Here is a 16,741-nt window from a genome sequence, read left to right as displayed (position 1 = left end):
TGAAATAATGAGATATTGTAAATAGGTTTTTTTTTGTTGTTGAAGGTTGTGTATTACATGTGTTGATGCTGAGGTTAATTGGAGGACATTTTTAAGATTATTGTAGGAGGAATGGTCAGTTTTGAATTTCCAGAGAGTATATTCTGTACAATTCAGTTCATTTTTCTACAATGATATCATCCTCATCATCATCATCTTCAACATTATGATGTATTTGAAAAAAAAAAAATCATAACTCTCCTCACTCGATTATTAAACTCATCAGTTTATTCCAATGTCATTGGAAGACCTGGAGCTCGTCAATAATTCAGAAACACTTTTGAACCGTTCCAACATGGCTGCTCCTCAGTCCTCTGTCTTTGAAGATCACACAGTCTAAGATGTTTTTATCTGTTCGTCAGCACGAGGGAGCCTTCCATTGTCCATTTGACTCCTGGTCTCTATAGCTTTCCTCTCACCTACACCTGTCATTCAAACTGCAGCTCCTGGAGACCAGTGAGTAGCAGCTTTTCTTCTTCATACATGGTTTAACTGATCGCTGCTGTAATTCTTCTGTCATGGTTTTTATCTGCGTGGTGTGAGTGTGTTTGATACCAGAGGCTCACCCAAAACCACACAAAAGCCTCAGGTATTCATTTATTTATGGTTCTCTCTTCTATTTTTTTTTCTTCTCCAAACATCACGTCAATTACCCCAAAAAAGTTGGGCTCTTTGAGGAGTCATTTTATATCTTCCAATCAAAATGCAACTATGTGTGTGCGTTGTTTCCAGCTGGTATTGGATGCTCTGAATAAAGAGAAAAACACCCACCACCCTCACTTCCTCACAGAGAGAGAGAGAGAGAGTCAGAGTGCAGGTTTTGCCTTAAACCTTTCCAGAAGACACCTCCAAGACATAAAACTGCTGAGTCTGTTCCCAGCAGCCAATAAAACACAGAGAAAAACTCAGAGTTATCGAAGGTATTCACTCCCCCTGACTGCTCCCTTCCTGTGATGCTTTCCTTCTGATCCTGCAGCATGTGTGTTCTTTTTGTGCGAGTGCTGTATGTGTGTGTCCTTTGCTCTCATTGGCAGTATTCACGTTTTTCATCTATTTGTTGTGTTTATTAATACATCTGTTCATCGATTTCGTTAATGCCTTTTTTTTTAATTGTTGTGCAAATGTTGTTCTTTGACAACATTATACAGAGCGTTGAAATTCTGGAAATGTGCTGGACAGATGATCTTCATGACAACCAACAGATCAAATCTGTTAATTGCAATGAACGTGAGTTTAATTTGAAAGAAGAACTCTCTGTGGTGTAAGTACATACAATTTAGATACAGTAGGTTCATGCTTTGGAATTTTTGCAATCAGAGGGGAAAAAATCCCACTTTAAATTTCTTAAAAAAAAACAAAAAAACAAGCTAAGTATAGCATAAAATTGTTCGAAACAAAAACTTCAAAAGCTGCACACATGGCAACCCTAGTGGTGACAACCAGACTCTGTTTTTTAAATAACTTTAAATACTCTAAAAAGTCTGCAGTTATGGGGGACTATGAAGCTGCAAGGTACTTTAAATGTAAATACACTTCATTACATTTCCTGCATTTCCTTTCTTTTCTCTTTTTCACTACTTATTTACATTTCTATTTCCATTGTTTGATTTTTAAGATTTCCTCTACCTCTATACTTCCTATATTCCCCCCCAACCCCAATCTGGTCTAGTAGAGCTCAGCAGCGTGTGTGGAGGAGTGTCTCCTGTTCCCCCCGTCCTCTCCCTCTCCAGGAGCATCAAAAGGAGGAGGACCCACGCAGGGTGTTTGAAGAGCCCACCGACATTCCCCTATGGGTGGTGAACTGGCAGATGCTCAAACCACACAACTCTATCGGCAGGAGGAGCATCTTTCTCATCTGCTTTTGTAACCCTGCCATTGGTTTCCTTTTGCAGCCATGAACCAGACATCACTTTCTGCTGGATTGTCGTCAGCAAATTTGTATTCTTCCACAAAAAAATGTGCAACCTTTCAGTTTCGTTCATCCTTGCGTTTAGAGTACATTCTTTAGTTGGGGTATGAGGACCATTTGTCCTTTGTTTGGTACAGTTATAGATTGATTTGTACTTCTCTCCAGAGCTGGAGTTTGCAAGCTTGACCTTTAAAACCTCGATTAACCCAATAACAGGAAACAAAATATTTCCCCTTGTATCTCTAGGGGCAAAATATTTGTTTTTATGAGATATCAGTCTGAGAATACTCATCCTGTTCTTAATATGTGTTGCAACCATCTTTATTCTTTTCTGAGATACTGCCATTTATCTTTGCATTGGCCCTTAAGTTGGAAACAGAAATCCTGAGTTATTAGTCTGCGTTCTTCATTTTTTTCAACTTGCCAACATTTGCACTTGAATTCACTTAAAATCAACTATAGAAATACCAGATATAGCAGACTGTACCCTCAGTCTTCTCTAGCTTCAGCCTTCACTCCAGATATAGTCCCTCCAGTTTCATAAACATCTAAAACAAAGCAGCAACAGCCACAGTAACAAACTCAAGGCATTAAAGAAGAACACAAACCTGTAGGCCCGGGACAAGATTTTTGTAGGAGATTTTTTTTCTGATTTCTACTGTGATTATTGTCCACTTGCGTTTCTGCTGGCATAAACAGTTAGCAGGAAACACTGACTGTTTGGAGCGCAACACTGACAGGACCCTATCTCAAATAATTTAACAACGATTTAACGTACGTTTCTTTGAAGACAGACATCTGCATGTTACGTGGTGCAGCTGACAGCCCGGCCTTAGACGTCCTCAACTCCAGCTCAATTCTCGCTCAGCGAAGTCAGACCGTGAAAGACAGCAATGCAGAGGAAAGAGGTCTTGTCCTGAAGTCCTCTACTGCTTACAAACTGGCTAAAGTCTGCCGAGGCGTTAGCGCCAACATCAGATGGCTTCTGAGATTGATAAACGGACAATGGACAACCACAGAGTGCTGCTAGTTTGACTGCTGTCTCTACATGCTTTCATCATGACTTTAGGCTCCTCAAACTGATATTATTGTACAATTGTCGGCAGTAAAAATGTCAGTGAAGGTTGTCTTTAAAATTCTTGAACAATGAAATGCAAAAGTGTCTGCAAGGCCAGAAGCCAGTAGTACAAAAATGTTTCCTGGTAATGTCTGTGGACTGAATGTAATGTTATAAGAATATGACACATACGCATGTCGACTTCCAAAAGGTCTCTTCTCTCCCTGACTGCATACTGCCATCCTGGACTTTTTACCTATCAAGCACATGAACTGCAGTCCTGTTGTCTGCTCGCTGTATTGTCAGGATGTTTTCAGCAGCTCAGCCATCCTAACACCACACAGCTGTGGTCCCTGCCATGCTGATTGCCTGGCCTTTAGCTTCCTGGGTGGCAGCATTGAAGCTTTGACCCGCTCTGTCTCGCTGCACTCCACCTGCTCGTTCAGTGTGCCCGTGTCTGCTCGACAGCCCTCACCTCCTCCGACAGGCCTCCCAGAAACAGCTTCTGAAAGACGAGCCTTTCTCCTGCTGGCTCTTTAATTCTTTATCTCTTTCCTTCTCCCAATTTTTCCATATCTCTTTCACTCTGCCTGTCCATCTATCAAAGCCAACTCCTCTCCCAACTCCTGCGCTCTCATGTCAGTGAGAGGTGAAAGAGGTGTCTTACAGTAAAGAAGAACCTGCAGCTTTGTTTCATATTACACCTCACAGGGTGTTGTAGCTGTCTGCGGCTATAAGCTTCTGCTTCTGCCTCACACAAAACCTTCTCTCCACCTCGCTCAAATACCTTTCTGTTTCTTTTTTGGGTTTTTTTTCCCTTTACAGTAATTAGACTCTAGAAAGATTTAAAATTCCAACATCACTAATTCAGAACACTATTCTACTTTTATTGCATATTTTCAGAGTTGATACAAATTCCATTGCTTGGTAAAATGACTATAGTGAAAGCTTAATAAAAGTAATGGTGGCACTGATAAAGGTAACACTCATCATTCTGATGCTGTGATGTGGTTTGAATCATCTAAATTCCTGAAGTAAAAAGACAAATTCTTGTCATTTGAGTTGCTCTTTAAGTGTCAAAAAGTAGTGAAGTCAACGGAAATCCACATGTTCATGAATTTGTCAGAAAGTAATCTGTTGAAAAGTTTTCATGGACAAGAATGTCCATTTTTGTTATACAGTCGTACTTTTTTATTACTGGAAGCCTAGTGGATATGTGGATGTATGGGTCAAACAATTACAGGACCCAAGCAGTTTTTTTTCCTGTTAACCCAAGAGTCAACAATGACTTATTCATTTGCCCCCACCACTGATAAAGAAATCTTTTAAAATCTAACCAAATGGATTTTATTGTATATAAATGAATGAGGTGTACATTTGGGCCATTGTTGCCTAAAAGGGATGTTATTGCAAACCACAGTAAATTCTGGTTCCTTCCATTTGCTCTGTTGACCTGCCATTAAGACATAAATATCATGTTTGGTTCAAAATTCAGAAAGCACAGCTCTGTTTTCACCTTCTTCGTTTACAGTCAGCAGTGAGCAAGCTATTAAAACTCCATGGTCATATTTCATTAAAGAACTGATTAAAATGCAACATTCTTAATTGACTCATTGTAACTTTGTGTGTGTGTGTGTGTGTGTGTGTGTGTGTGTGTGTGTGTGTGAGAGAGATGCAGTGCACGCCCATCTGCATATTTTTTTGCGTTTGTTCGATCCCTTTATCTCGTGATCAAAAAGCGACTGTGTGCCCAAAGTGAAGGGGGTTGGCCCACTGAAGGAATGGAGATGGTCTCGACACATGTAATCCTTGTCAATGAATTTAGGGATTTTTTTTTTTTAATGAATATTTCAGTAGTTATTGCAGCGAGCTTCTCGTGTGTGTCTCTTTTCACTGCTCCCTTTGCTCATAAGTGAATCACTCTTCTAATGATTTAATTAATAGCATTGTATCCACAGATGAAAAGCTTATATTTAATCAGCAAAATGGAGTGAACTGAGATCAGGGGCTCTGGCTGTCATCGAAATGTGCTTGGGGTCCCACTTGCTTGCTAAGCCACTCTAAGCCCTGGGACACCCATACTTAAATGAGAGCTAATAAATAAATGTGGTTAGAGTAATCCCTGGATCCAGCCCCTCAGAGCTCTCCCTCTCTGTCTGTGTCTGTGTGTCTGTGTGTGTGTGTGTGTGTGTGTGTGTGTGTGTCTGTGTGTCTGTGTGTCTGTGTGTGCATACATGAATACCCTGGCCAAGCTCCCTTTGTCACTTCTCTCGTGCCAAGGCAGACTCTACTGTGCTGTGCCAGATTCTGGTTTATTTACCTGAGATGCCCCCTGTGTCACTGCAAATGCCATATGTTAGATCCCAGGACAATTGGTCCCTGAACACACCGTCTCTTTTTTCTTTACTTGCAGTCAAATATAATAAATAAAATCAATCATAAAATGTATATGTTGTGCACGATGGAAAAGTTATTTTTAAATGTGTCAAAGGGAAAGAAATGCTACACAGCAAAACAAAACATTTAAACTCAAACTTTAGAGAAAAGCAGACAGAATGAAGATGTGTTTATCATCTGGAAATCACACACACACACACACACACACACACACACACACACACACACACACGCCTGTTATGCACACTCATTAACACATACTTTCTGAACCTAATCTTAACCTCATTTTAAAGAGGGGCCACCGGTCAGACCTGGGCTTCTCATTCAAGCATACAGCGTCATGGGCCGTACAAACGAGCCACGAGACCACTGGTGTGACCAAATCACCTTTCTTTTAAGATTTGTTTTTTGGGGTGCCTTTTATGCCCCCATCATAGAGACAGGACAGTGGACAGAGTCAGAATTCAGGGAGAGAGAGTCAGGAACAACACACAGGAAAGGAGCCACAGGCCAGACTGGATAAATAGTCATGAGATATTTTCTTTAAGTCTGATTTTTCTCACTTGACATCTTAACTTCTGTTAATAATAATTAAAAAAAAACGTAATAGCTACAAGTTACTACCATGAGCTCGTATGCACCGGACCTTTACAATATGTCCAGCTTTCACATGTTGAAATGACTTCTATGAAAACACATTTTTAGCTATGACACCCATGTAATTTGAAAATGCTTCTTAATTTAAATAGTGAAAATCCAACTGAAGACAGAAGATGGTAGCTCAGTGTGTTTTTGGAGCAAGGTCATCCGATATGTCTTTTTTTTTTTTTTTTTTTTCTTTTTTTTTCCTGTTTTCGCAGTACTGTAGTCATATGCATTTGCAAGGGGAAAAACGAAAGTGTGTTTAGCTAAGCAGGGGCAGCCCCTGGTCCATTGCCCATCATTTATTGATAAAGACCCTGGAAAATGCGCGGGAAAAAAAACAAAAAACTAATGAAATTATCAACGTTGCTGAATTAATGATGAATGGGAATAAGAAAAGGCTGGGCTCTCTGTGGAGTCAGAGAGGAGCGCTGCTTCATTAGCCATGCAGTCTCATCACATCCTCTTTTGGAGCTGCAGACACTGGGGCTCTCCACTCTCTCCTCTCCTCACCATCAGGACCTGCCATTGGATTTCATTCAAAAAAAAAAAAAAAAAAAAACCCCTCCCATCTTCCCTCAATTTTTTCACCTTTTTTGCTAAGATTTTTTTTCCCTTTTCTTTTTGAGTCTTCCTTATTACTTCACCTGCCACCTTCTTGCCACCCCCACCCTCGTCGCTTTTCAAAAGACGGAAACTCTTCTGTGGCATTTACTTCACTTTTCCTGAAGATGAAGAGAGAAGAAGCCGACCTGATTGTGTGGGTACTCGCGGTCAGGGAGCGCACACACCTCCTCTCCCTGCCTACTTTATTCCTTTTTATTATTTTTTTTGTTCCTTATCCTCCCTCCTGACTGCCTCTCTGTGGATATCCTTCCTGATTCTGCACATGCAAATGATATAGGGAGGGAGGAGATGGGGGCCTCCTCCTCCTCATCTTTCTCCTCCTTCCTCTCGTCTTCTCTTTTTTTTCCTCCCTGGGTGGAGCAGGAGTGGTCTGCAGAGCCGACGCACGCTGAGAAATCCTGGGCATGGGGTCTCATTAGGTAAGCAGAGTTCAGGGCAGCAGGGCTTCACCCAGACACTGATTATTCTGAGTGCGATATCTGGAGGATCACCTCGGCTATACACCTGATTAGAACTCTTTCACAGTTCAGAGCCCTCTTTGACTCCAGAAAATGAATTAATCTTGTCTGTTGTGTGGGATTGTTCAAGCTTTGAAATGCGTGTGCACTATAAAGTCCTATTTTTTTGCATTAAGGCATTTTCTGAATGGATCTTTTTTTATTTTTAAAGCGTTCCAGAGATTTCCTTTTTTTAATGTCGTAACTCCTTTTCTCCAATCAAAACTCGTCTATTGTGGCGAGGCCTTCCCGTTTCATTCATCCGTGGACAAACGCTATAATAAACACTCTAATAATTACTCAGCAGATTAAATAGGCGCAGTTATTTCCTGTTCACTTGAGTTCACTTAACAACTAAATAAATGTTTTTTTTGGTGCTTTTTTTGGATCTTAATAATGCCCCAGAATCGAGCACCCATACATGCATGCAGCCCACTCATAAAAATTGATGACAAGAAGCATGACAGACAGCCGCCAAGCGCATAATACAATGTTCAGTCCTTTACATGGTAATCTGATCTGAGAGGGATTCAATTATTTAATAACAACACGACAGACTATCATTAAAACAAATGGTGTGTGTCAACGCAAGCACACGGTCTACGCTGCGAGGTCACAGGTGTAACACACACACACACACACACACACACACACACACACACACAATCTCTATCCGCTGGTTCCTTTCTTATGAATTGGCTGAATTGATCCTCATACAAATTAGGTCTGTCCTCAAAGGGCTCCATCAATACATTGACTCCTTTTATGAGGGTCATCAAACAGCCATTACTGTGCATCAGGGGGTCCCGTTTGGGGAAAGACTGCCCAGGGTGACTGATGAGCCGGGTGGGGATGGGAGCTCGTCTGGGGGCCTCGGAGCTGTGGGCCTGTAGCAAAGATGTAAAGGAGGGGGGGGGGGGTTACTTATTGAGTGTTAGATTCATTAGTTCAACAAAGCCAAATTAATTTGCAGGGCATCAGAGCTGCTACAAACAACATCTTTGTTTGTTCTCTGAAACATCTTAACCTTCCTTTTTTGTATCACTTCTAACATTTTATTCATCTGTTTGGAAAAACTGAGACAAATTGAGCAAGAGCTCTTTCTGTGTAATTAGGCTGATTTTAAATTTCTGGTACAAGGGGAGGTACACGTGTGCCGAGTTTATTGTTGTCCATTAACATGCAATTTGGCAGCACAAGTTAGACGAAATATTGGAATAATACAGATTTGCTTATGCACTAAGTCTTCAATTGCATTATTTAAAAGATCCATTTATCCATCTGGTCTGATCATGCTGCTTGAGTGGCTGTTTCAGAGCTTAATCCTGTAAATCCTACTTTGGAGGAAAGTAAAACAAATCAAACAAAACACATATGATGTTTGATATTATACTGATGACAGGAAAAATTATATTGAAACATCAAAAATAGACAAGCAGAGATAAAACAGAAATGAGGCAATGAGGTATTCCCAATGGTTCTCAGGTGTTACGAAAGGTTCGTTTAAAGCGAGTACAGACGCAGCAGGATGTAAACAAACTGTCACTGCTGTCAAACACTCGCTTCACAAAGTGTCAAAAGTTCACACTTTTCAATTACAGCAGCTTTAATATGCACGCACGCCTCCCCTGACTGATTAAAATGCACCATTTTAAGTCTAATTGTTCGAGAAAACTCTGTTTTATGTTGCTGCAATGGTAATAACTAATGATAGATGCATAAAATTAGCATACATTTCCCAGACCAAGAGAATATCTGATCATTGTGCCATGGAGAATTGCTCTAAGTTAGGAAGTTAATTTCATTATCTCCTCCTCCTCATTTAAAGCGCGCCACTTTACAATAATTGGAAAACAGAATAAAAGATTAGCTTTTGACTGGGTGACGGGCGTTAATAAAGTGTGATGGAATGTGAGTGTTACAGAGCGGGTACCAATTACAGCAGCCAATCTCCGACAGGCAGCCATTGATGGTGGTGGTTCAATCTCTTCATCTGGCGTACAGTACCATCAGGGACCCTCTGCAGAGACCTCTGCTCCAGCTAGCAGGCTAATTGTCAATTCTACTTAAGTCATAAGAAGAGCTATTTTACCAGGCCTTTGGAGGGGAAGTGAACTGCAAAATTAAAGTGGAAAAAAAGGGAAAGTGTAGCATAAATGTAGAAATAAAGTTCAGAGGGGAGAAGCGCTGAGAGATTTTATGGAATCATTTGGGTTTGATGGTGTGGGGGAAAAAAAGTCCTTTGGAAATGATATTGCAGAAAGAATTACAGTATATGAAAACTTAACTTTCTGAAATGTGGTGCAGCCTGGTTTTTAAAAAAGTTTAGTATTAAAAAAACAAAAAAAAAACGACTTAACGATGTGATCATGTAAGTAAATATTTTCTTTATTTTATTTTTTTGTCCAGTATCAAGCTCAATGCTGCCATATAGCTATACGTCTTCAAAGAAGTGAAGTAGAGAATCACTGGTCTGCCTCTTTCTTCATCATGTCACTGCTTTAAACACAATAACCACATCACAGCGACCCAGCACGTCATCACTCGTTGACTGCTACAGCTGTTCTGAATCAGTGGTGTGCACTTCTGCTCATGCTCAGATGGGGTAAAAGTTTGTAAACTCAAATACTGAGTCACAGGCTAAAGATGCGAATATTCACAGAAATCGATCAGTAAAAGGGGTGAAGTGAAATTCACAGTGCGTCTGTATGGAGTATTAGAAAAAAGAGCATCTAAACACCAAAGGCAATAAAGTATTCAATCGGATGGTAGGGTAGGGTATGGAACATAAGCCCTGTTTCCACCAAGCCATCCAGTACAGCTGGGTTCAGTATGGTACCCATTTATTGGCGCTTCCACCGTCAAAACTTGGGAACGGTACCAAAATAAGGCATCCGTACCATCCTACTTTTTTGGTACCCTTGTGTTGGGGGGCCAAGGGTATTGATCCAACCCTAAAGGGTTCCTTATTTACTGTGTCCCTGTTCTTCTTGAACATTTAACTTCATTAATAGCTGTCTACACTGTGTTGGGCTGCTACGATGCCACACTATTATATAGCTGATGCTGCTATCTCCATCTGGCTTACTGGCAATAGGAATGTTCTAGAAAGGTCTGATGTACTGTATATTATTTTATATTTCCAGTGTAGTATATTAGTATATCTGTATATATATTTTTATTATATTTTTAGTTCAAAAAGTCACTGATGTTAAAAAAAAATCAAATACTGTGTACATATTTTTGTTTAACAATTTATTTTAGAGTAATGAAATGGCAAATCGTCTCTCATCATTCAAAACAATAGAACAGAGACAAGCACATTTTTCTCCCCACTTCCTTAATTGGACATAATCAGAGCTGTGAGGAGGACGTAGTGGTAGAAACCTTTCCATCGCTATACCCCCACACTCAAACATAAGGGATCTAGTCTCATCAAAAATGATGTGCTGGGCCCTTTGTTGTCAAACTCTTCCTCCAGGAATCACATATTCATGGGGCTGTATTTAAGCCATTTCTGCTGGCATAAGCATGCAGCACGGCAGCCCCCGTGCTGATGTGACTGTCGCTCTCTGCTCTTCTTTGCCACTTAACCTACCTCTGTGCTTGAGAGCCTGTTTTTGATGCCTTGTTCTGCATCTCGACCCCATCACAGTAAAGTGTTCAGATTTAATAGTGGCTTCGAGGCCTTCTGTAACACAACAGCCCCCCGATTATACACTAAACAGCAAGATTTGCAGATATTCCCTGACATGATTGTGTTGCGGTGTGACAGTGGACACAAACTGAACTGCTTTGAATTAGTGTGATGCTGCTGCTTTGGTGAGATGATGTTTACTGCAGACGGTAAATGCAGCTGTGCTCTCATCCTTACAGTAAAGAGCAAGCGTCAAATGTAGAAAGCAGCCAGCTCACCTGAAACCAGACCAGTCTTTAAAGACTTGTGCACCTTTATGCCAACATGTACAACCAAAAGCATTACTATAATTAAAATTCTCCCATACATTACCTTAAATCAGTCGCCTTTTTCAACTTTTATGATATATATGAAGAGTATTAGCATAGTTTTATCTTGTTGTGTTTGTGCGCTCAATGTAAGTCTTTGGACTCTTGCTAAGGGTTAGCTGCAGTTTAATAATTAGGACAGAAGTCCATATTGTGTAAATAATGTATTGAATAAGATGAGTTGGTAAAACACTGGTTATATCATGCTCTCTCCCCCTCTCTAACAGTGGACTCATGAGGTTTGTAGGTGAAGAGTTATCCTCCCACGGTCAAGCCTCTTTGATCCTCCGTAGGTTCAACATCCGTCCTTTTCATTAAATCTTGTCTTTGGAAGAGCTGCCAATAAATAGACAGGCTTTTCACGACTGATCTCCCAGACCTCCAGGACCAAGCTCTTAACACCATGACACTCACAAACTCACACGTATCCCCTCTCAGCCCTTTTTGTACTGGGAGATCAACATTGGATTTATCTTTCTTGCAATTAAACGGTCAGGGTCCGCTTTTTGTCAGATCTGTGTCTAAAACAACTCTCACAATTGTAAACTCACTGTTCATTGGAAATGATGTTCATTGCTCCTTAACATGGTGGGTGTGGCAAAACTGATTGTTTATCCAATGTATGACATAATTTGTTGAAATCCTTCATTCCAGTTAAGTCTTATCTTCCAAAATTCTAAAGTGAACTAAAGTCTAACACAAATATAACACATATAAAAAAAAATATGAATAATATTTGACACTGACAAAGACCAAGACTATTTGTTTTATATAAAAGAACAGTGGCATTCATCCCCGGTTATATAGAAGACAAGAAACCTTTTAGAGCAAGGAATGATGACAGCAACCAAAAACAATGCTCTATGTGGACATGAGGTTACATGAAACTTTCTCAACTTTCTCTGTAAGTTTGTAGTTTTAAGATCGACGCTTCAAGCAGTTGTGCTAAGAGTTTATATGACTTGACAAAGGCCTTACCGTCTGAACCGTTGTCTAATAAAACCTCTTTGCAATAGGAATAGAGTGTGCGGCGTTTCTCTCCTCTTCCTAGGAGTTGATATTTCAACATGTTATGCAGCCCACTCAGACACACGAGCAAAAGATGGTCTAAAAATCTAATCAAATCAAACCCAAGTTCTATGATGTATGGAATAAATTGACATGAATTTATTTTCGGACATTCGGTTGCTTCTTGTAGTGTGGTGGTGTGATCAAGTGTACATTCAATAAAGTAGTAACTCGCTTGTGTTTTTCAAAGTTTAACACGCGAGACGTCCATAAAGTCCCTTCTACACAATACATAAAACTGGCAAACTTTACTTAACCCCCCAAGCTCTTTGTATTGATTACCCAGCTCACTAAATCAAAATTAATGTTGGACAGTAACCCACAAACGCCATCGCCCAATAATCAGGCGCAGCTCAATCATTACTCTTTAAAACTATTTCCTCTTCTTTTTTTAACCACGTCTTTCTCTTCACCCCAGCGTTTTTGTATTTTTAATTTTCATTTCCCAGCGCCTTATTTGATGTTTTGTAACTTTTCATGTGTTGCCAGCGGATTTCTGACTTTTAAAAGGCGATGCTCCCCTGTCAAGGTGGCTAGGGTCTATATGCATATGAATATTTTCCATTGATGAATACGATACACAGCCGCAGCGCCTTTGATAGTCTCCTGCTCGGGTCCTGAGTGATGTCATAATGTTTGGACGCCGACCCTGGGCAAAACATCCCAATGCACAGCAGACTGGAGCAAACATAAGAGCCCTTTGACGTCTTCTGTGTTTAATATTACACGACTGTTTACTGGTTCTAAAGTCCAATAGGGAGCCCAAATATGTTTAAGGTCAAGCCATCTCGATTCGTCTTCAGTCAACTTCAGGATCTTTGATCACTTGTTGTTTTTGACTGTGCCGTGTTCAATCGTGGCCTGGTCTTCATAATGCATGAGGACATTACACAGTTATGAACAGCTTGGCAGGGAAGTCAAGGCAGTGATGGAACTTGTTAGTCTCTTTCAGAGAGAACTTCTTCAGCCTACCTTAAGGTTAAGGAATAGTTAGGACTTTTGAGAGTACCCTAACATACTTTCTCACTAAAAGTTAAATGAGAAGTTTGATACCACGCTCACATCTGACGAGACTGCAGGAAGTCACTGCCTACGGCCAATAAACCAAAACTTTTCATTTTCACACCTTGTCTTTACAAAAAAGAATTTCACTAAAGTGTAGTGTGTTGGAATCTGAGCTTTACAGATAAGGATAGCTACAGTAGCTTTTAGTACAGTGGGAGACCGCCAAGTTAGCCGTTCCCTCATGTTTAGCTAAACTCAGCAGTCTTATCCAACTACCTTAAAAGAAGTAAATGTGTGTATTTCCAAAACTATTGTGTTATTATTCTACAAGCAAAGATGCTTTTTGAGATCTTAACATTTACCTCTCTTTTGGGTAATAGGTTTACAATCATTGCATGTTACATATGAGGTTAAACATGACTTATTCCAGACAGAAAACACCATTTCACTGTTCAATTTTCCCATTAATGTTAGAATTTATAATGACAAATAGAAGATTGATCCCAAATATGTGATTGGCAATTTATTATGTAGAAAAATCCAAACAAAGAAAGCAGTGTTCCTGCCATGTAACATCCAAAGAGTTTGAGAGAAATGTGAGCGAAATGTTGCGCAAAGACAAAAAAAATAATCAAATGACGAGGTCGAGAGAAAGAACTTGAAGACTTTCTCACGGGTCTAAAAAGGTTTTCAGTTAATTGCAGAGAGTTTTCTCAAAAAAAAAAAAAAAAAAAAAAAAAAAAAAGAGAGAGAGAAGATAAAGGACCCTTTTCTGAAAAATCACTTTGGCTCTTGTTGGTTTGGTAATGCTGGGCTAAAGAATTGACTCTTTAACTTGTCAGGGATTCCCTGTTTTTAATTTTTTTTTTTTAGCAAAGGTAAAAACATGAAGGGGAAGTGAAGAACAATAGATGTGTTGTTGCTTTTCTTTCAAAGTCACTTCTTGACGCTCTAAACAAAGGCAGTAGATGTGTCAGGAACAGGATGCTCATTTGTCGCTGCTCAAATGACAGAAGTTTATTCAGCATGTGTTTGTACATTCAATAATTTCCTTGCTCCGAGTCATCTCATAGTTTTCACATGAATTAAGCTCTGTAGAGATCACAGAGATATTCAAACCTTTTTTATCCAAGGTCTTCCCAGACTTTTGTCAGGTAACTGTTTAACACTTGTGTTCCTGAATATTAAAGTCTCGACTTTATGCAGTATTTGTAGAAGGGAACTCACAAAATGAAAATCTTGTTGCTTCATCTAAGATCCGAAAATAATCCCTTAGAGTGATTTGCCAGAAAGTGTGCACACAGGTACAGCTATTCATGTCGACGTTTGAAGATTGTCCCTCATCACGTTCAAATAATGTGTCTAACAAGTAGATTTTACAAAATGTGTCAAACTTGCACACACAGGCTATGACTGTTCAGTCATCTGGACCTTTGTTGAGGTGAGCCGGTTATTTTTACTCGTACGTTGAATATGATGTTTAGACCTGAAATACATTTGTCTCCAGTTAGGGTGCGAACGAGGAGCCCCCACTCTGTTTTGAAAAACGTTGCCGGTGTTGAAACGATCTAACAAAGGTTGCTGCCGGTGGAGGCGGGAGGAAGTGAGGGGAAGCTATCGAACTTGTGTCCTGGTTTCCCTACTAGATAATGATCTCTTGAAAGTGTGTGTTTTTTTCCCTCTTCTTCCAGTAACTGTGTGTGCGAGATGAAAGATAGTTCCGGGGCTAGTGCACCGGCGCACATCTGACTGAGGCAGGTGTTAGAAATGTAGATGGCTGGCGGAGACTAAAGACAATACAAATTTGAAGTGAAAACGCTACTGGCACGCCTCCTCTGTTCTTAACACGTGAAGCCCCAGGCCGATCAATTATTCATCCTATTGTGCGTGCGCGTGGCACACTGTTAGTTCTGTAGTCGGAGAGGAGGTGTCTGTTGCACTTAAAGAGTGAGCACCGCGTCGCTCGGCAGGCCCAGGTCTGTCAGCCTGTCTCTGTCTGTTTCTCTGCCTTACACACACACGCAAGCACATGCACACTCACACACACACACACACGTAAAAAAGCCCTTGTTCTGCCTGAGCCTTTTTAATGATGGGATCAGGGGCGAGAATTGGTGGCTAAAGTGCAGCTCCAGTTGTTTGAAAAGAAAGAGAAACATAGAACAAGAAGAGTGGGAAAGAGAGAAAGATGGGGTGGGAGGAGGTTGCAGGGAGGGGTGTTGGGAGGGGGGGGGGGCTTTGTACACTGGGGGTATTTTTCAAAGCAGTGCAGACTTGAAGCCATTGGGAGGCTCCTTTGACTTTAATCTTAGCTGCTTCTTTGAAAATTATGACCGAGGACCACGGTTGCTTCATTAAAAGACATGTTCTGTTTCTTGTGTAGTTTCAGCCAGATTTTTCTTTTCTGTGCGTGTGATGCTGATTTCAGCTTTCCACCCCTTGGTGCTTCCATTGGCCTCCTGAGCACCTTGCAGTGCGTTAAGGGCCATTCAACTTGGATGTGTGTATGTAGAGCAGGGAGTGTTAATTGAGCAGACACACTTGATTTCCTCTCACCTCCCGGAGTGGACACTTCTCTCTTTAGAGCGCAAAATCGTCTGTCTACAAGCTATTGTCATTCCTTAAACACTGACCGAACCTTGTGCCTTGTACTCCATATGTAATGGAACTAATGAGATGGAAATCTTGTGCTGGTGTTAGTGGGAAAGGGTATATTAAGTGCAATGTGTAAAGTCCTCCTGTGTGTTTTTGGTAACTCTTCTCTGAATAGAAACTTGCTGGAGGAAGTTGCATTTGATGTTTTTTTATCAAGTAATTGACTGAAGTGCTTTCCAAGAGCACAAAGATATAACGGTTAGGTGAAGTCTATTTTAGCCCTGACCTGCATTGGAGACAGTAACAGGCATAACAGGCGCACAGTGGCAGTATATAACATCGGAGCTGGAAGGGCAAAAGCCTGCTGTGTGTGTGTATGTAAAGGTCCCGCTGCTGTTTACACATCATGCCTCTCAACAGGTTACGACATGCTTTAACAATGTTGTGACTCAATGACTAATCACGCACTGGAACACCAGTATTGTGCTATAGTGGGGTTCAATGTAAAAGTACAACAGCATAGTAATGGCGGAGCTTCATTCTGGCACTGTTGAAGACTTGCAAAGTGGGAAAAAATGAAAACGTTGAGTTCACTGGGCCCCAAATGAAGCTTTGCAAAAAGTCAACCTTGCCAAGAGCGTTCAGGTCCTAGAGGCATTTTGACAACATCTTCTAATCCTGAACAAAAGATTGAGGTTTCAGTCAGAAATTGAAAAGTCAGTCCATTTCCTGAGCACTGCCGAGGTGCCCCTGAGCAAGGCACCGAACCCCAAAACTGCTCTGGAGCGCTCGCTGTGGGCAGCCCCCTCACTCTGAGACCTCTCCATTAATGCATGTCACTAGAACCCTGTTTGTGCATGAGTGTGTATCTCATGTGTGTGTTAGACAGAGTGTAAACCG

The sequence above is a fragment of the Symphodus melops genome (assembly GCF_947650265.1).
Source record: "Symphodus melops genome assembly, chromosome: 2".
In the NCBI taxonomy this organism is placed as follows: Eukaryota; Metazoa; Chordata; class Actinopteri; order Labriformes; family Labridae; genus Symphodus; species Symphodus melops.
The sequence above is the reverse complement of the archived record's forward strand: the minus strand, read 5'-3'. Positions refer to the sequence as shown.